We start from the raw sequence: 6,564 nt of genomic DNA on the forward strand, positions 1-6,564 counted from the left end.
GTCCAAGTCAATTACCATTTTGTCAGAAGAAAATGACTGATGATTAATGGAGGATGATCGTTCCTTGGAAGTATTGGAGTATCTTGGAACATTCATTTGGTACACAGAAAAACCCAGCACCCACTTGACATTTTTAGGTCAGAATGAGCTTCTGTTGGCAAATATAACTAAACTAAGGATGTGACCAAGTTGAGGAAAAAATAAGTCAATTTCTCTCAGACTTTAAAGTGTAACTCCGCCCAATGCATGATTTTGAAAAATGCTAAAGAGTGGCCAAGAGGCTGAGGAGGGGAGGTGTAAACTCCTGTGAAGAAGGAGTCTAGATCAGCAAATGAATGTCTCTGTAACTTAATCTATCATCTATAATAAACTATAATCTATCAATCAATTTATACAAACACGGCCATCAAAAGAATTTGCTCTGCCATTCTTAGCGTAGGCTACGGCGCAGATGCTGCGTAGAACTTACACACAACCATAAATCAGCCTTTATGCAGACTAAATACTGTGGTTAGGTCTGAAATGGAATCAAGAACATTTGAGTGTCAGTAAATGACACCAATAGCCCTGGAAGACCAGGATGTTCCCTTCTCATTATAACACTGACATTTTGTTGGTGTGCATCCTATGATATTAGCAGCCTTGCCAAGTTAGGTCTAACCCCCAGCCAACCAGTGTCAAATAGGTTTAGAAACAACCTGTTCAAGATAGTTTGGTCAGTCATACATGTATACATGTATATATAGGTATAGACATCTGACTGGTATTTAGCAGACACATTTATCCAAAGCGACATGCAGACAACACTCAGGGATTGGGAATCAAACTCGGGTTATTCACTTGCAAAGTGATGATGTTAACCACTGCACCACCATGCCCCTAACATAGCATAACATATGTATGTACTGTATATACATCCAAATTGCTAACTCAATACCAGATTGGCGAAGTAACCACGACCAGACAGGGAACCAGACATCGCACTGGAGGAATTTATCAGTCACAGTTGTAAACCAGTGTTGTAGGAGGGAGACCTGAAACTCAAATCAACCTTGTGCTAAACTTCAGAATCTTTCTCTCTCTCTTAAAGCCACAGACTAAGCTATAGGCTGTTTGTTGAACATTCTCCCGTCAGTGCAAATCATAAATATTTTACATACATTTAAGTTAAAATGTACTTGCAACATTTGGTTTAAATTTGGTGACATGTTGGAATGTTGGTTTGAAGAAATCAATTTAATTTTTCACATGTGGTGCATGCATCCCTGTGGTGTGGTGCATGCGTCTGGGATTAACCAGGCATTCTCCACCCAGCTCAATTACACTGAAGACTGATCTGAAGCCTTAAAGTGTCTGTTAGTGAGCTTGAGACGTTATGACAACCAGAAGAGTCTGTAAACATCTCAACATCCAGATGACACCGGCTACATACACAGGAAAACCACTCTGACATGCTATATCTGAAAAGGCTATTTTTAGAATTGGAGTTGGTTATAGATTACTAGTTACCCTGTTAAAAATATAATAAGTATAATAATTTACTAAAAAGAATATATTCGGATGTAACCCTTTTGTAATCACCAACATTTTAATTAGTAACTGTAATTTAATTACATATGCTTTTGGATTACAATTACATTTTATATCAAGTTCAGTTCCTTTTTGCTACTGCTTTTACTACTGCTACGGTGACGATGAGGAATTTATTCAGTGTCACAGTGTGTCTAATCTCACAATAACAAGAATGTGACCAGATGGATAGAAAAAAAATGTTTATCACAACATCACGTCATAATAATGTGCAAATCAATTATTTTGCAAAAAATATCTGCCTCCCCGTGGTCCAGTTAAAATGTGTTTACATGTTTTAGATTAGATACAAGCGAAGCAAGTATTCAAGATCTGTCACACATGTTGACTCCCCTCATTTATGCACAACTCACACAATTATAAACAACGGATGAGTTCTCTCACATCCTCCACTGGTTATATATCAGCTCCCTGGAAGAGGGTTTTTAAACATCAAGTCATTGCTCCCTTGAGTAGAGTGTTGATGCCTGTCACCGGACAGCAAAGCCTTGGAGGCGAAGGCAACAACCAATGAGTGCCAGAGGGAGGTGGGGAGATATTTCTGAATTTATTTGAAGCTGGATTTAGTGTTTGAGTTCAGTTTGAGTTAATAAGGCCTGAGGGTTTGTTGTGGTTGAGGGCCCTAGCTCGGAACAGTTGTGGTCTGCATTGAGAACAGCATTGTGGGTAGAATGTGGTAAATGTTTGATTGAGGGTCTCTATTAAAAAGAACGGGGAGAGGAAGGATATTTTCTGACCAAAGTGTTTAGCCACTGCTATTACGTTATTGGTGTGCAAGTGGGAGATTAACTTTTCAAACAATATTTTCGGAACATGATGGTTCTTAAACTCAGGTGTGTCCTTTCCCCGAGGCCATGGGGAAGGTGAATTTGAAATGAGAGCCAAGACTGTGAGCTTGTTGAGTTGTGTCATTTGTTTGAGAGAATATAATGCCTTGTGTCAACAGCGACTCCTCCTTCATTCATTAAATTGAATTTCCTTGTGCTTAAAGCTGTCCCATTTGTTAACAGTATGAAATCCAGTTTGTTTTGATGATCATAAACATGCCATCATTAAAGACAGCACCGCTCAACGAAAACAACATGTTTATTTAAGGGGTACCACATCTGGTGATTAGATTTATTTCGTGACGTCTGATGTGTCCCCATCTTATAGTCAGCACACTTATCCTGAAAGCTAAAGCTAAAACACCCACAGTTGCACATCCAACAAAAGTATCTCTCCCTGATCCACTGTCAGGAGCCATAAGCTCTTTTTACTCAAACTGAAATAACTAAAAACCAATCTGGCTTCTTTCAATGTGATTTATTTTTCACATGGTAAATGTATAAATCCATGTTTTCTTGGCTGTGAGATGCAGCAGGTATAGTGCTAAAATGCAAAAAAATGTTGTGGTGTGATATTTAGCATTAGTCCCCAGCTAAAACTCCCCTTCACTGATTGGCTGCTCATGCACTTATAAATCAGAGCAACAGAAACAAGCCGCAATGGTTCTGGCCTGTTCTCTGAGAAAGTGCTTAACAGATGCGGTGTATTGTATTGTAGTCTTCCACCAAAGCAAACTCATCTGCCTGTAAAATCCAACGCATACCTTAAAGAAAGTCTGTTTAGTGGTAGAAAGAGTGACGAGAATGACTCACATGATTTTTTTTTAGATACAATTTTAACTCTACTCCCCCGGCGACTATTTCATTATCTCAGAACATCTACAAAAAATGTTGGCCAATCGGCTGTTAGGTTGTGACATTTAACCAAAGTGCTCCAACCTGCCAATTATCCCCATTAGCCATTATGACAGTGCCGGTGTTCAGGTCTTAATGGCAGTACACATCAGAAATAGCAAGGCATTAAGAGCATGACCTCAGACTGGGCTGGCGTGGCGCTGCGTTAGCAGTAAAAACTGTTTTCCACACCTGCTCCGAGTGCTAACCCCATGTGTCGAGAGTGCATTATGTCACTGCAGCAGTGTGTAATCTGCCTGCTAATGTCCTACTGTTGTTTCAGGTGTGAGCAACATGTGCCTACAGGTCTCCCCCCTACTTTGCCGATCAGGGCTGTCCGTTTCGCACCAATAGGCTTTGGCACCTACACTTCTCAGACAAGTATATGGCATGCGCCACTGCATCGTTCCATCGAGCCGTGGCGCAGAGACACGTTAAGGCTATGAACCAGTACAACTGGACTCACATCAAATGTGTGTGAATTAATTTAGGGCTCAATACTTTAGTTAGGTGGAATGGCTTTGTTCCAGGGAGGCCCAGACAGGCATTCTGAGCTACAGCCTGAGTCTCACAGATGAGGCGAAGTCATCAGTGGCAGCTTGGCATTTCCACTTACATCTATGCACAGGCAGACATTGATGAGAGTGACTCATAGATCAGCACTGAGAAAGCACAACCCAAAGGCTCAACACAACAGTGACATTCCTTTACTTGAGTGACGATACTATCACAGAGAAACAGTAGAAGAATCTGGAACGCGTTTTGATGATCAGACTAACAGACGGTCTCTAAGGGATGTACAAGTAATGCCATCCAGGCCTCGTGTGAAGCTAATGGTGTATTGTTTAAATACTGAGTTAGGGTTTTGCATATTTCTGTTAATATCACACAGATTTATGGAACACAGAAACCAACAATGAAGGGAGTTGGGGGTGCGGATGAAAGCCTCACATACCAGTTTATCATTCCCTATCATTCAACACATTTGAATCTCATGGCTATATTTATAACTGACCTACATTCTTTGCTTTCTGGAAGGAGAAATTATGTCGTGCTGACTGCTAATCTCTGATCAGTTCTTTTTTTTTTTTTGTAAAGGGTTGTTGATGGGTCAGGCATTCTAACTTACTGATGAGCGTGAGAGGAAAGAACCAGAGAGTGTCTGCTTCCAGTTTCTCACCAGAGACGTCAAACCGAATGTCATGGAAGACTCACGACACATGTGAAAATTCAGAGCAATGTTTTGTTTGTGTGGTTAAAACGCCAGTGGCAGCAGCAGTTTTTTTTTCTTTTCAAAACCAATCACGGGCTCATTTATCCGGGCACGACTTCTGTCTTTGGACAGACCTCAGACGCGGTATCAACAAAAGCACTGTATCCATGCAAACTGTTTTTGGATACAGTGGCGCTTTCAGGAGGGAGAGCAGAACAAGCCGCCAGGCCCAGTAACTATGCATCTGAGTAATCTCTTTGGTGGGGACACAGTCTGAAGTCTGGCCTTAACGGGACTAATTTTTAGTCTTTCGTTGATTATTGGAATTTTTTCACTGACAGACATATGTGATTCATTCATATAACTGGCATTGTTCATCGGTCTTATTGAAATAATAATGTCAGTGAACAGTGTTCAGTTCAGATTAATGCTTTATTATTTGAAGAGAGAAAAATAAGGGAGAAAACACCCTTAAATGATAGGACACACAGGACGAATGCGGGGGTAGAGATTTTGGATGAGATGAGGCAAAATGAGTACTGGAACTTGGAAACAGTTGTTCTCCAGTTGTCATCAGCTTGTCTTAATGTTTTATAACATATCATTTTGTATTATTGCATATTATATTTTTTATATAGAATTGTCCAGATCAAACTCTTTTATGGACCTCTAACTTTCAGTGTATTGTCAGGACTGGGGTAAGGTATGTCCTGAACTCGAAACAGTCCTGTTTACTGTTAACTAATTACTGATTGCACAACTAATTCTTCAAAAACATGTTTTACTCTTCTGTAATTGTAATGCGGGTAACTTAATGTAACAAGAGAAAAGGTTGTAGCCTTAGATTTCAGCAAATAGGAAGAACTTCAATATTTGCAAGTCAATTTGATTGTGTGTAATCCCTCCGATTGATAGTCCAACATTTTTTGGGATGATTTGTAGAGCTGGTGTTTTGAATAGGGTTCAGACATTTAGCTGTGTTTATTGTGTTCAGTGTTGTTGCGGTTCCCCTGGCAACTCTGGTTTACATTCTCCTGCTGACTGACTCACATTGGACTTATTACTAGCAATTGGTCAATAATTTTCAATGAAATCCCCCCAAGGGTTTTCAGTGAGATACACTGGCTTCTATGGACAACAAAGAGCGCAACATGTTCAATGCATGACCTTATGTCAGCCAAAAGTCTGTTATGTTTGAGTGGAAGGTAAACTAAATGTAGCTGACAATCCATGATATGTAACTATTATTTCCAGTAATTCAGATATTTTGGGATGGATACATGATAGACTAAACATGAAATTATGCTTTTTTACTGTAAAAGTATTTTTTTGTAGATAGCTGATGATATTTAAAAACAAATGTTCATAGTAGGCTATATGGTCATGTGAGGGAGAGGTAAACAGACCTGACATTCTTACAAGGGATCCAGGCTCTTCACTTTGTAACCTACTATTGTGTTCTAGAGATGAAAACCCAGAGAAGTTTAGAGCTGCATCTACTGCACAATGATGGCAAGTATATCCCTGTAATACACAAGTTATCTAGCTTGTTGGTGTTGACAAAACAAGTCTCTTGGTTGTTAGCTAGTTCACTCGCTAGTTTCAGACAAAAGCTCATCAGACTCTAATGCCTCTGTACTGCCGGCTGTGTTGCAGATCGGTGTTTTGGATTAGCATGAGTCAGTGTTAGTGGGAAAACTATCTTGCTGCTTTGCTTTGAGTAGCAACTGTCCAATAAGCTGCCCTAGCGCTATCAATACGGTTCCACTTGCAGTGATTAAAGGTTCCTAAGAATATGAGCGGCCATGATGCGGAACACTGACAAAAGCCTGGGGACAGGCAGTACGATGCCAGAATATCTGGCACTGGGTACCGCAGCTTGTGTGAGAGGAACAAGCTGGAAACATCCTGTGTCCGGGACGTTAAAGGACACGGACCCGAGTATCAGAACCAGAACCCTTGGCAAATGGGGAACGGGATACTGGATTAGTAGTTTGTGAGCGTTTGAGAGAGAGAAAGAGAGAGTGAGAGCTACAGCTG

Source organism: Clupea harengus, chromosome 13 (assembly GCF_900700415.2).
Source record: "Clupea harengus chromosome 13, Ch_v2.0.2, whole genome shotgun sequence".
In the NCBI taxonomy this organism is placed as follows: Eukaryota; Metazoa; Chordata; class Actinopteri; order Clupeiformes; family Clupeidae; genus Clupea; species Clupea harengus.